Here is a 15,421-nt window from a genome sequence, read left to right as displayed (position 1 = left end):
TCACTTGAAAGTGGACATGCTAACAAGCCTGTGATATTGATGAGAACACAACCAATAATGTATAAAGAATTGATTTAAAACAAGACAAGTGGTGTCAGAAAATCCTTCTTTATTTGTGCCAGAAAGATGAGGTGGCCGAGTGGTTAAGGCGATTGACTTCACTTCACTTCACTTTACTTATGAAGCACTATTTGTAAAAATTCCTTTTCCAAGCAAACAATTCCAAACTGACGAGGATTGGATTTGAACCCATGCGTGCAGAGCACAATCCATTGTGCTCTGCATTCATGGGTTCCAATCCCATCCTCGTCGGTTTGGAATTGTTTGCTTTGAAATGGAATTTTTGCAAATAATGCTTCATAAGTGAAGCTGACACTCAAATGTCAAAAATAAACTAATTCAATTAAGAAATCTACTTCAATGAACAATGCTTTTCATTAAAGACATACACAGAACACATTTAGTGAAAATCTACCATTACTTTTATAGTAGAAGTCGTAGAAGTCATGTCATTTAGTGAAAATCTAAGCCAAATGTGTGTGTTATGATTTTTTGTCGTTTGTGATGGATCAACATGATGGTGTAGTAGTTCACAAATATAGGTTACGTTTAAAGTAAAATAAATGTAATTTAAGCAAAGGCTCACTTGAAAGGGGACTTGCTAACAAGCCTGTGATATTGCTGAGAACACAACCAACAATGTATAAAGAAATGATTTAAAATATGACAAGTGGTGTCAGACAACTCATCTTTATTTGTGCCAGAAAGACGAGGTGGCCGAGTGGTTAAGGCGATGGACTGCTAATCCATTGTGTTCTGCACGCATGGATTCAAATCTTGTCGGTTTGGAATTTTTTCATTGGAAATGGAATTTTGCAAATAATGCTTCATAAGTGAAGCTGACACTCAAATGTCAAAAATAAACTAATTCAATTAAGAAATCTACATCAATGAACAATGCTTTTCATTAAAGACATACATAGAACACATTTAAGGAAAATCTACCATTACTGTTATAGTAGAAGTCATGTCATTGGCCAAATGTGTATGTTATGATTTTTTGTCGTTTGTGATGGATCAACATGATGGTGTAGTAGTTCACAAATATAGGTTATGTCTAAAGTAAAATAAATGTTCTTTAAGCAAAAGCTCACTTGAAAGTGGACTTGCTAACAAGCCTGTGATATTGCTGAGAACACAACCAACAATGTATAAAGAAATGATTTAAAATATGACAAGTGGTGTCAGACAACTCATCTTTATTTGTGCCAGAAAGACGAGGTGGCCGAGTGGTTAAGGCGATGGACTGCTAATCCATTGTGTTCTGCACGCATGGGTTCAAATCTTGTCGGTTTGGAATTTTTTCCTTGCAAATGGAATTTTGCAAATAATGCTTCATAAGTGAAGCTAACACTCAAATGTCAAAAATAAACTAATTCAATTAAGAAATCTACTTCAATGAACAATGCTTTTCATTAAAGACATACATAGAACACATTTAGTGAAAATCTACCATTACTGTTATAGTAGAAGTCATGTCATTGGCCAAATGTGTATGTTATGATTTTTTGTCGTTTGTGATGGATCAACAAGATGGTGTAGTAGTTCACAAATATAGGTTATATCTAAAGTAAAATAAATGTTCTTTAAGCAAAGGCTCACTTGAAAGGGGACATGCTAACAAGCCTGTGATATTGATGAGAACACAACCAATAATGTATAAAGAATTGATTTAAAACAAGACAAGTGGTGTTAGAAAACCCTTCTTTATTTGTGCCAGAAAGACCAGGTGGCCATGTGGTTAAGGCGATGGACTGCTAATCCATTGTGCTCTGCACACATTGGTTCAAATCCCATCCTCGTCGGTTTGGAGTTGTTTGCTTGGAAATGGAATTTTTGCAAATAATGCTTCATAAGTGAAGCTAACACTCAAATGTCAAAAATAAACTAATTCAATTAAGAAATCTACTTCAATGAGCAATGCTTTTCAGTAAAGACATACATAGAACACATTTAGTGAAAATCTACCATTACTGTTATAGTAGTAGTCATGTCATTGGCAAGATGTGTATGTTATGATTTTTTGTCATTTGTGATGGATCAACATGATGGTGTAGTAGTTCACAAATATAGGTTACGTTTAAAGTAAAATAAATGTTCTTTAAGCAAAAGCTCACTTGAAAGTGGACTTGCTAACAAGCCTGTGATATTGCTGAGAACACAACCAACAATGTATAAAGTAATGATTTAAAATATGACAAGTGGTGTCAGAAAACCCTTCTTCATTTGTGCCAAAAAGACGAGGTGGCCGAGTTGTTAAGGCGATGGACTGCTAATCCATTGTGCTCTGCGCGCATGGGTTCAAATTCCATCCTCGTCGGTTTGGAGTTGTTTGCTTGGAAATGGAATTTCTGCAAATAATGCTTCATAAGTGAAGCTAACTCTCAAATGTCAAAAATAAGCTAATTCAATTAAGAAATCTACTTCAAAGAACAATGCTTTTCATTAAAGACATACATAGAACACATTTAGTGAAAATCTACCATTACTGTTATAGTAGAACTCAAGTCATTGGCCAAATGTGTATGTTATGATTTTTTGTCGTTTGTGATGGATCAACAAGATGGTGTAGTAGTTCACAAATATAGTTTATGTCTAAAGTAAAATAAATGTTCTTTAAGCAAAGGCTCACTTGAAAGTGGACATGCTAACAAGCCTGTGATATTGATGAGAACACAACCAATAATGTATAAAGAATTGATTTAAAACAAGACAAGTGGTGTCAGAAAATCCTTCTTTATTTGTGCCAGAAAGATGAGGTGGCCGAGTGGTTAAGGCGATTGACTTCACTTCACTTCACTTTACTTATGAAGCATTATTTGTAAAAATTCCTTTTCCAAGCAAACAATTCCAAACCGACGAGGATTGGATTTGAACCCATGCGTGCAGAGTACAATCCATTGTGCTCTGCATTCATGGGTTCCAATCGCATCCTCATCGGTTTGGAATTGTTTGCTTGGAAATGGAATTTTTGCAAATAATGCTTCATAAGTAAAGACGAGGTGGCCGAGTTGTTAAGGCGATGGACTGCTAATCCATTGTGCTCTGCGCGCATGGGTTCAAATTCCATCCTCGTCGGTTTGGAGTTGTTTGCTTGGAAATGGAATTTTTGCAAATAATGCTTCATAAGTGAAGCTAACACTCAAATGTCAAAAATAAACTATTTCAATTAAGAAATCTACTTCAATGAACAATGCTTTTCATTAAAGACATACATAGAACACATTTAGTGAAAATCTACCATTACTGTTATAGTAGAAGTCATGTCATTGGCCAAATGTGTATGTTATGATTTTTTGTCGTTTGTGATGGATCAACAAGATGGTGTAGTAGTTCACAAATATAGGTTATATCTAAAGTAAAATAAATGTTCTTTAAGCAAAGGCTCTCTTGAAAGGGGACATGCTAACAAGCCTGTAATATTGATGAGAACACAACCAATAATATATAAAGAATTGATTTAAAACAAGACAAGTTGTGTTAGAAAACCCTTCTTTATTTGTGCCAGAAAGACGAGGTGGCCGAGTGGTTAAGGCGATGGACTGCTAATCCATTGTGTTATGCACGCATGGGTTCAAATCTTGTTGGTTTGGAATTTTTTCCTTGGAAATGGAATTTTGCAAATAATGCTTCATAAGTGAACTGACTCTCAAATGTCAAAAATAAACTAATTCAATTAAGAAATCTACGTCAATGAACATTGCTTTTCATTAAAGACATACATAGAACACATTTAAGAAAAATCTACCATTACTGTTATAGTAGAAGTCAAGTCATTGGCCAAATGTGTATGTTATGATTTTTTGTCGTTTGTGATGGATCAACATGATGGTGTAGTAGTTCACAAATATAGGTTATGTCTAAAGTAAAATAAATTTTCTTTAAACAAAGGCTCACTTGAAAGTGGACATGCTAACAAGCCTGTGATATTGATGAGAACACAACCAATAATGTATAAAGAATTGATTTAAAACAAGACAAGTGGTGTTAGAAAACCCTTCTTTATTTGTGCCAGAAAGACGAGGTGGCCAAGTCGTTAAGGAGATGGACTGCTAATCCATTGTGCTCTGCACGCATGGGTTCAAATCCCATCCTCGTTGGTTTGGAGTTGTTTGCTTGGGAATGGAATTTTTGCAAATAATGCTTGATAAGTGAAGCTAACTCTCAAATGTCAAAAATAAGCTAATTCAATTAAGAAATCTACTTCAAAGAACAATGCTTTTCATTAAAGACATACATAGAACACATTTAGTGAAAATCTACCATTACTGTTATAGTAGAACTCAAGTCATTGGCCAAATGTGTATGTTATGATTTTTTGTCGTTTGTGATGGATCAACAAGATGGTGTAGTAGTTCACAAATATAGTTTATGTCTAAAGTAAAATAAATGTTCTTTAAGCAAAGGCTCACTTGAAAGGGGACATGCTAACAAGCCTGTGATATTGATGAGAACACAACCAATAATGTATAAAGAATTGATTTAAAACAAGACAAGTGGTGTTAGAAAACCCTTCTTTATTTGTGCCAGAAAGACCAGGTGGCCATGTGGTTAAGGCGATGGACTGCTAATCCATTGTGCTCTGCACACATTGGTTCAAATCCCATCCTCGTCGGTTTGGAGTTGTTTGCTTGGAAATGGAATTTTTGCAAATAATGCTTCATAAGTGAAGCTAACACTCAAATGTCAAAAATAAACTAATTCAATTAAGAAATCTACTTCAATGAGCAATGCTTTTCAGTAAAGACATACATAGAACACATTTAGTGAAAATCTACCATTACTGTTATAGTAGTAGTCATGTCATTGGCAAGATGTGTATGTTATGATTTTTTGTCATTTGTGATGGATCAACATGATGGTGTAGTAGTTCACAAATATAGGTTACGTTTAAAGTAAAATAAATGTTCTTTAAGCAAAAGCTCACTTGAAAGTGGACTTGCTAACAAGCCTGTGATATTGCTGAGAACACAACCAACAATGTATAAAGTAATGATTTAAAATATGACAAGTGGTGTCAGAAAACCCTTCTTCATTTGTGCCAAAAAGACGAGGTGGCCGAGTTGTTAAGGCGATGGACTGCTAATCCATTGTGCTCTGCGCGCATGGGTTCAAATTCCATCCTCGTCGGTTTGGAGTTGTTTGCTTGGAAATGGAATTTCTGCAAATAATGCTTCATAAGTGAAGCTAACACTCAAATGTCAAAAATAAACTATTTCAATTAAGAAATCTACTTCAATGAACAATGCTTTTCATTAAAGACATACATAGAACACATTTAGTGAAAATCTACCATTACTGTTATAGTAGAAGTCATGTCATTGGCCAAATGTGTATGTTATGATTTTTTGTCGTTTGTGATGGATCAACAAGATGTTGTAGTAGTTCACAAATATAGGTTATATCTAAAGTAAAATAAATGTTCTTTAAGCAAAGGCTCTCTTGAAAGGGGACATGCTAACAAGCCTGTGATATTGATGAGAACACAACCAATAATATATAAAGAATTAATTTAAAACAAGACAAGTGGTGTTAGAAAACCCTTCTTTATTTGTACCAGAAAGACGAGGTGGCCGAGTGGTTAAGGCGATGGACTGCTAATCCATTGTGTTCTGCACGCATGGGTTCAAATCTTGTTGGTTTGGAATTTTTTCCTTGGAAATGGAATTTTGCAAATAATGCTTCATAAGTGAAGCTGACTCTCAAATGTCAAAAATAAACTAATTCAATTAAGAAATCTACGTCAATGAACAATGCTTTTCATTAAAGACATACATAGAACACATTTAAGAAAAATCTACCATTACTATTATAGTAGAAGTCAAGTCATTGGCCAAATGTGTATGTTATGATTTTTTGTCGTTTGTGATGGATCAACATGATGGTGTAGTAGTTCACAAATATAGGTTATGTCTAAAGTAAAATAAATTTTCTTTAAGCAAAGGCTCACTTGAAAGTGGACATGCTAACAAGCCTGTGATATTGATGAGAACACAACCAATAATGTATAAAGAATTGATTTAAAACAAGACAAGTGGTGTTAGAAAACCCTTCTTTATTTGTGCCAGAAAGACGAGGTGGCCAAGTGGTTAAGGAGATGGACTGCTAATCCATTGTGCTCTGCACGCATGGGTTCAAATCCCATCCTCGTCGGTTTGGAGTTGTTTGCTTGGAAATGGAATTTTTGCAAATAATGCTTCATAAGTGAAGCTAACTCTCAAATGTCAAAAATAAGCTAATTCAATTAAGAAATCTACTTCAAAGAACAATGCTTTTCATTAAAGACATACATAGAACACATTTAGTGAAAATCTACCATTACTGTTATAGTAGAACTCAAGTCATTGGCCAAATGTGTATGTTATGATTTTTTGTCGTTTGTGATGGATCAACAAGATGGTGTAGTAGTTCACAAATATAGTTTATGTCTAAAGTAAAATAAATGTTCTTTAAGCAAAGGCTCACTTGAAAGTGGACATGCTAACAAGCCTGTGATATTGATGAGAACACAACCAATAATGTATAAAGAATTGATTTAAAACAAGACAAGTGGTGTCAGAAAATCCTTCTTTATTTGTGCCAGAAAGATGAGGTGGCCGAGTGGTTAAGGCGATTGACTTCACTTCACTTCACTTTACTTATGAAGCATTATTTGTAAAAATTCCTTTTCCAAGCAAACAATTCCAAACCGACGAGGATTGGATTTGAACCCATGTGTGCAGAGTACAATCCATTGTGCTCTGCATTCATGGGTTCCAATCGCATCCTCATCGGTTTGGAATTGTTTGCTTGGAAATGGAATTTTTGCAAATAATGCTTCATAAGTAAAGACGAGGTGGCCGAGTTGTTAAGGCGATGGACTGCTAATCCATTGTGCTCTGCGCGCATGGGTTCAAATTCCATCCTCGTCGGTTTGGAGTTGTTTGCTTGGAAATGGAATTTTTGCAAATAATGCTTCATAAGTGAAGCTAACACTCAAATGTCAAAAATAAACTATTTCAATTAAGAAATCTACTTCAATGAACAATGCTTTTCATTAAAGACATACATAGAACACATTTAGTGAAAATCTACCATTACTGTTATAGTAGAAGTCATGTCATTGGCCAAATGTGTATGTTATGATTTTTTGTCGTTTGTGATGGATCAACAAGATGGTGTAGTAGTTCACAAATATAGGTTATATCTAAAGTAAAATAAATGTTCTTTAAGCAAAGGCTCTCTTGAAAGGGGACATGCTAACAAGCCTGTAATATTGATGAGAACACAACCAATAATATATAAAGAATTGATTTAAAACAAGACAAGTTGTGTTAGAAAACCCTTCTTTATTTGTGCCAGAAAGACGAGGTGGCCGAGTGGTTAAGGCGATGGACTGCTAATCCATTGTGTTATGCACGCATGGGTTCAAATCTTGTTGGTTTGGAATTTTTTCCTTGGAAATGGAATTTTGCAAATAATGCTTCATAAGTGAACTGACTCTCAAATGTCAAAAATAAACTAATTCAATTAAGAAATCTACGTCAATGAACATTGCTTTTCATTAAAGACATACATAGAACACATTTAAGAAAAATCTACCATTACTGTTATAGTAGAAGTCAAGTCATTGGCCAAATGTGTATGTTATGATTTTTTGTCGTTTGTGATGGATCAACATGATGGTGTAGTAGTTCACAAATATAGGTTATGTCTAAAGTAAAATAAATTTTCTTTAAACAAAGGCTCACTTGAAAGTGGACATGCTAACAAGCCTGTGATATTGATGAAAACACAACCAATAATGTATAAAGAATTGATTTAAAACAAGACAAGTGGTGTTAGAAAACCCTTCTTTATTTGTGCCAGAAAGACGAGGTGGCCAAGTCGTTAAGGAGATGGACTGCTAATCCATTGTGCTCTGCACGCATGGGTTCAAATCCCATCCTCGTTGGTTTGGAGTTGTTTGCTTGGGAATGGAATTTTTGCAAATAATGCTTGATAAGTGAAGCTAACTCTCAAATGTCAAAAATAAGCTAATTCAATTAAGAAATCTACTTCAAAGAACAATGCTTTTCATTAAAGACATACATAGAACACATTTAGTGAAAATCTACCATTACTGTTATAGTAGAACTCAAGTCATTGGCCAAATGTGTATGTTATGATTTTTTGTCGTTTGTGATGGATCAACAAGATGGTGTAGTAGTTCACAAATATAGTTTATGTCTAAAGTAAAATAAATGTTCTTTAAGCAAAGGCTCACTTGAAAGTGGACATGCTAACAAGCCTGTGATATTGATGAGAACACAACCAATAATGTATAAAGAATTGATTTAAAACAAGACAAGTGGTGTCAGAAAATCCTTCTTTATTTGTGCCAGAAAGATGAGGTGGCCGAGTGGTTAAGGCGATTGACTTCACTTCACTTCACTTTACTTATGAAGCATTATTTGTAAAAATTCCTTTTCCAAGCAAACAATTCCAAACCGACGAGGATTGGATTTGAACCCATGCGTGCAGAGTACAATCCATTGTGCTCTGCATTCATGGGTTCCAATCGCATCCTCATCAGTTATAGTTATCAGTTATACTACTGTTATAGTAGAAGTCATGTCATTGGCCAAATGTGTATGTTATGATTTTTTGTCGTTTGTGATGGATCAACAAGATGGTGTAGTAGTTCACAAATATAGGTTATATCTAAAGTAAAATAAATGTTCTTTAAGCAAAGGCTCTCTTGAAAGGGGACATGCTAACAAGCCTGTAATATTGATGAGAACACAACCAATAATATATAAAGAATTGATTTAAAACAAGACAAGTTGTGTTAGAAAACCCTTCTTTATTTGTGCCAGAAAGACGAGGTGGCCGAGTGGTTAAGGCGATGGACTGCTAATCCATTGTGTTATGCACGCATGGGTTCAAATCTTGTTGGTTTGGAATTTTTTCCTTGGAAATGGAATTTTGCAAATAATGCTTCATAAGTGAACTGACTCTCAAATGTCAAAAATAAACTAATTCAATTAAGAAATCTACGTCAATGAACATTGCTTTTCATTAAAGACATACATAGAACACATTTAAGAAAAATCTACCATTACTGTTATAGTAGAAGTCAAGTCATTGGCCAAATGTGTATGTTATGATTTTTTGTCGTTTGTGATGGATCAACATGATGGTGTAGTAGTTCACAAATATAGGTTATGTCTAAAGTAAAATAAATTTTCTTTAAACAAAGGCTCACTTGAAAGTGGACATGCTAACAAGCCTGTGATATTGATGAGAACACAACCAATAATGTATAAAGAATTGATTTAAAACAAGACAAGTGGTGTCAGAAAATCCTTCTTTATTTGTGCCAGAAAGATGAGGTGGCCGAGTGGTTAAGGCGATTGACTTCACTTCACTTCACTTTACTTATGAAGCATTATTTGTAAAAATTCCTTTTCCAAGCAAACAATTCCAAACCGACGAGGATTGGATTTGAACCCATGCGTGCAGAGTACAATCCATTGTGCTCTGCATTCATGGGTTCCAATCGCATCCTCATCAGTTATAGTTATCAGTTATACTACTGTTATAGTAGAAGTCATGTCATTGGCCAAATGTGTATGTTATGATTTTTTGTCGTTTGTGATGGATCAACAAGATGGTGTAGTAGTTCACAAATATAGGTTATATCTAAAGTAAAATAAATGTTCTTTAAGCAAAGGCTCTCTTGAAAGGGGACATGCTAACAAGCCTGTAATATTGATGAGAACACAACCAATAATATATAAAGAATTGATTTAAAACAAGACAAGTTGTGTTAGAAAACCCTTCTTTATTTGTGCCAGAAAGACGAGGTGGCCGAGTGGTTAAGGCGATGGACTGCTAATCCATTGTGTTATGCACGCATGGGTTCAAATCTTGTTGGTTTGGAATTTTTTCCTTGGAAATGGAATTTTGCAAATAATGCTTCATAAGTGAACTGACTCTCAAATGTCAAAAATAAACTAATTCAATTAAGAAATCTACGTCAATGAACATTGCTTTTCATTAAAGACATACATAGAACACATTTAAGAAAAATCTACCATTACTGTTATAGTAGAAGTCAAGTCATTGGCCAAATGTGTATGTTATGATTTTTTGTCGTTTGTGATGGATCAACATGATGGTGTAGTAGTTCACAAATATAGGTTATGTCTAAAGTAAAATAAATTTTCTTTAAACAAAGGCTCACTTGAAAGTGGACATGCTAACAAGCCTGTGATATTGATGAGAACACAACCAATAATGTATAAAGAATTGATTTAAAACAAGACAAGTGGTGTTAGAAAACCCTTCTTTATTTGTGCCAGAAAGACGAGGTGGCCAAGTCGTTAAGGAGATGGACTGCTAATCCATTGTGCTCTGCACGCATGGGTTCAAATCCCATCCTCGTTGGTTTGGAGTTGTTTGCTTGGAAATGGAATTTTTGCAAATAATGCTTGATAAGTGAAGCTAACTCTCAAATGTCAAAAATAAGCTAATTCAATTAAGAAATCTACTTCAAAGAACAATGCTTTTCATTAAAGACATACATAGAACACATTTAGTGAAAATCTACCATTACTGTTATAGTAGAACTCAAGTCATTGGCCAAATGTGTATGTTATGATTTTTTGTCGTTTGTGATGGATCAACAAGATGGTGTAGTAGTTCACAAATATAGTTTATGTCTAAAGTAAAATAAATGTTCTTTAAGCAAAGGCTCACTTGAAAGTGGACATGCTAACAAGCCTGTGATATTGATGAGAACACAACCAATAATGTATAAAGAATTGATTTAAAACAAGACAAGTGGTGTCAGAAAATCCTTCTTTATTTGTGCCAGAAAGATGAGGTGGCCGAGTGGTTAAGGCGATTGACTTCACTTCACTTCACTTTACTTATGAAGCATTATTTGTAAAAATTCCTTTTCCAAGCAAACAATTCCAAACCGACGAGGATTGGATTTGAACCCATGCGTGCAGAGTACAATCCATTGTGCTCTGCATTCATGGGTTCCAATCGCATCCTCATCGGTTTGGAATTGTTTGCTTGGAAATGGAATTTTTGCAAATAATGCTTCATAAGTGAAGCTGACACTCAAATGTCAAAAATAAACTAATTCAATTAAGAAATCTACGTCAATGAACAATGCTTTTCATTAAAGACATACATAGAACACATTTAAGGAAAATCTACCATTACTGTTATAGTAGAAGTCATGTCATTGGCCAAATGTGTATGTTATGATTTTTTGTCGTTTGTGATGGATCAACATGATGATGTAGTAGTTCACAAATACAGGTTATGTCTAAAGTAAAATAAATGTTCTTTAAGCTAAGGCTCACTTGAAAGGGGACATGCTAACAAGCCTGTGATATTGATGAGAACACAACCAATAATGTATAAAGAATTTATTTAAAACAAGACAAGTGGTGTTAGAAAACCCTTCTTTATTTGTGCCCGAAAGACGAGGTGGCCGAGAGGTTAAGGCGATGGACTGCTAATCCATTGTGCTCTGCACGCATGGGTTCAAATCCCATCCTCGTCGGTTTGGAGTTGTTTGCTTGGAAATGGAATTTTTGCAAATAATGCTTCATAAGTGAAGCTAACACTCAAATGTCAAAAATAAACTAATTCAATTAAGAAATCTACTTCAATGAACAATGCTTTTCATTAAAGACATACATAGAACACATTTAGTGAAAATCTACCATTACTGTTATAGTAGAAGTCATGTCATTGGTCAAATGTGTATGTTATGATTTTTTGTCGTTTGTGATGGATCAACAAGATGGTGTAGTAGTTCACAAATATAGTTTATGTCTAAAGTAAAATAAATGTTCTTTAAGCAAAGGCTCACTTGAAAGTGGACATGCTAACAAGCCTGTGATATTGATGAGAACACAACCAATAATGTATAAAGAATTGATTTAAAACAAGACAAGTGGTGTCAGAAAATCCTTCTTTATTTGTGCCAGAAAGATGAGGTGGCCGAGTGGTTAAGGCGATTGACTTCACTTCACTTCACTTTACTTATGAAGCATTATTTGTAAAAATTCCTTTTCCAAGCAAACAATTCCAAACCGATGAGGATTGGATTTGAACCCATGCGTGCAGAGCACAATGCATTGTGCTCTGCATTCATGGGTTCCAATCCCATCCTCATCGGTTTGGAATTGTTTGCTTGGAAATGGAATTTTTGCAAATAATGCTTCATAAGTGAAGCTGACACTCAAATGTCAAAAATAAACTATTTCAATTAAGAAATCTACTTCAATGAACAATGCTTTTCATTAAAGACATACATAGAACACATTTAGTGAAAATCTACCATTACTGTTATAGTAGAAGTCGTAGAAGTCATGTCATTTAGTGAAAATCGAAGCCAAATGTGTGTGTTATGATTTTTTGTCGTTTGTGATGGATCAACATGATGGTGTAGTAGTTCACAAATATAGGTTACGTTTAAAGTAAAATAAATGTTCTTTAAGCAAAGGCTCACTTGAAAGAGGACTTGCTAACAAGCCTGTGATATTGCTGAGAACACAACCAACAATGTATAAAGAAATGATTTAAAATATGACAAGTGGTGTCAGACAACTCATCTTTATTTGTGCCAGAAAGATGAGGTGGCCGAGTGGTTAAGGCGATGGACTGCTAATCCATTGTGTTCTGCACGCATGGGTTCAAATCTTGTCGGTTTGGAATTTTTTCCTTGGAAATGGAATTTTGCAAATAATGCTTCATAAGTGAAGCTGACACTCAAATGTCAAAAATAAACTAATTCAATTAAGAAATCTACGTCAATGAACAATGCTTTTCATTAAAGACATACATAGAACACATTTAAGGAAAATCTACCATTACTGTTATAGTAGAAGTCATGTAATTGGCCTAATGTGTATGTTATGATTTTTTGTCATATGTGATGGATCAACATGATGGTGTAGTAGTTCACAAATATAGGTTATGTCTAAAGTAAAATAAATGTTCTTTAAGCAAAGGCTCACTTGAAAGGGGACATGCTACCAAGCCTGTGATATTGATGAGAACACAACCAATAATGTATAAAGAATTGATTTAAAACAAGACAAGTGGTGTTAGAAAACCCTTCTTTATTTGTGCCAGAAAGACCAGGTGGCCAAGTGGTTAAGGCGATGGACTGCTAATCCATTGTGCTCTGCACGCATGGGTTCAAATCCCATCCTCGTCGGTTTGGAGTTGTTTGCTTGGAAATGGAATTTTTGCAAATAATGCTTCATAAGTGAAGCTAACACTCAAATGTCAAAAATAAACTAATTCAATTAAGAAATCTACTTCAATGAACAATGCTTTTCATTAAAGACATACATAGAACACATTTAGTGAAAATCTACCATTACTGTTATAGTAGTAGTCATGTCATTGGCAAGATGTGTATGTTATGATTTTTTGTCATTTGTGATGGATCAACATGATGGTGTAGTAGTTCACAAATATAGGTTACGTTTAAAGTAAAATAAATGTTCTTTAAGCAAAAGCTCACTTGAAAGTGGACTTGCTAACAAGCCTGTGATATTGCTGAGAACACAACCAACAATGTATAAAGTAATGATTTAAAATATGACAAGTGGTGTCAGAAAACCCTTCTTCATTTGTGCCAGAAAGACGAGGTGGCCGAGTTGTTAAGGCGATGGACTGCTAATCCGTTGTGCTCTGCGCGCATGGGTTCAAATCCCATCCTCGTCGGTTTGGAGTTGTTTGCTTGGAAATGGAATTTTTGCAAATAATGCTTCATAAGTGAAGCTAACACTCAAATGTCAAAAATAAACTAATTCAATTAAGAAATCTACTTCAATGAACAATGCTTTTCATTAAAGACATACATAGAACACATTTAGTGAAAATCTACCATTACTGTTATAGTAGAAGTCATGTCATTGGCCAAATGTGTATGTTATGATTTTTTGTCGTTTGTGATGGATCAACAAGATGGTGTAGTAGTTCACAAATATAGGTTATATCTAAAGTAAAATAAATGTTCTTTAAGCAAAGGCTCTCTTGAAAGGGGACATGCTAACAAGCCTGTGATATTGATGAGAACACAACCAATAATATATAAAGAATTGATTGAAAACAAGACAAGTGGTGTTAGAAAACCCTTCTTTATTTGTGCCAGAAAGACCAGGTGGCCAAGTGGTTAAGGCGATGGACTGCTAATCCGTTGTGCTCTGCGCGCATGGGTTCAAATCCCATCCTCGTTTGTTTGGAGTTGTTTGCTTGGAAATGGAATTTTTGCAAATAATGCTTCATAAGTGAAGCTAACACTCAAATGTCAAAAATAAACTAATTCAATTAAGAAATCTACTTCAATGAACAATGCTTTTCATTAAAGACATACATAGAACACATTTAGTGAAAATCTACCATTACTGTTATAGTAGAAGTCATGTCATTGGCCAAATGTGTATGTTATGATTTTTTGTCGTTTGTGATGGATCAACAAGATGGTGTAGTAGTTCACAAATATAGGTTATATCCAAAGTAAAATAAATGTTCTTTAAGCAAAGGCTCTCTTGAAAGGGGACATGCTAACAAGCCTGTGATATTGATGAGAACACAACCAATAATATATAAAGAATTGATTTAAAACAAGACAAGTGGTGTTAGAAAACCCTTCTTTATTTGTGCCAGAAAGATGAGGTGGCCGAGTGGTTAAGGTGATGGACTGCTAATCCATTGTGTTCTGCACGCATGGGTTCAAATCTTGTTGGTTTGGAATTTTTTCCTTGGAAATGGAATTTTGCAAATAATGCTTCTTAAGTGAAGCTGACTCTCAAATGTCAAAAATAAACTAATTCAATTAAGAAATCTACGTCTATGAACAATGCTTTTCATTAAAGACATACATAGAACACATTTAAGGAAAATCTACCATTACTGTTATAGTAGAAGTCATGTCATTGGCCAAATGTGTATGTTATGATTTTTTGTCATTTGTGATGGATCAACATGATGGTGTAGTAGTTCACAAATATAGGTTATGTCTAAAGTAAAATAAATGTTCTTTAAGCAAAGGCTCACTTGAAAGTGGACATGCTAACAAGCCTGTGATATTGATGAGAACACAACCAATAATGTATAAAGAATTGATTTAAAACAAGACAAGTGGTGTTAGAAAACCCTTCTTTATTTGTGCCAGAAAGACGAGGTGGCCAAGTGGTTAAGGAGATGGACTGCTAATCCATTGTGCTCTGCACGCATGGGTTCAAATCCCATCCTCGTCAGTTTGGAGTTGTTTGCTTGGAAATGGAATTTTTGCAAATAATGCTTCATAAGTGAAGCTAACTCTCAAATGTCAAAAATAAGCTAATTCAATTAAGAA

The 15,421-nt window shown here is 34.6% G+C and overlaps 1 non-coding gene across 1 annotated transcript; it reads left to right on the top strand.

Moving 5' to 3' along the window:
• Positions 1 to 11,523: 11,523 nt before the first annotated feature.
• TRNAS-GCU (transfer RNA serine (anticodon GCU)) lies at positions 11,524 to 11,605 on the top strand. The gene has a single exon. It is a non-coding gene; the product is annotated as a tRNA-Ser (tRNA).
• Positions 11,606 to 15,421: the final 3,816 nt, after the last annotated feature.

This window comes from Taudactylus pleione, unplaced genomic scaffold (assembly GCF_031769625.1).
Source record: "Taudactylus pleione unplaced genomic scaffold, aTauple2 ptg000994l, whole genome shotgun sequence".
NCBI classification, from domain to species: Eukaryota; Metazoa; Chordata; class Amphibia; order Anura; family Myobatrachidae; genus Taudactylus; species Taudactylus pleione.
This window is presented reverse-complemented; position numbering and strand designations above follow the sequence as displayed.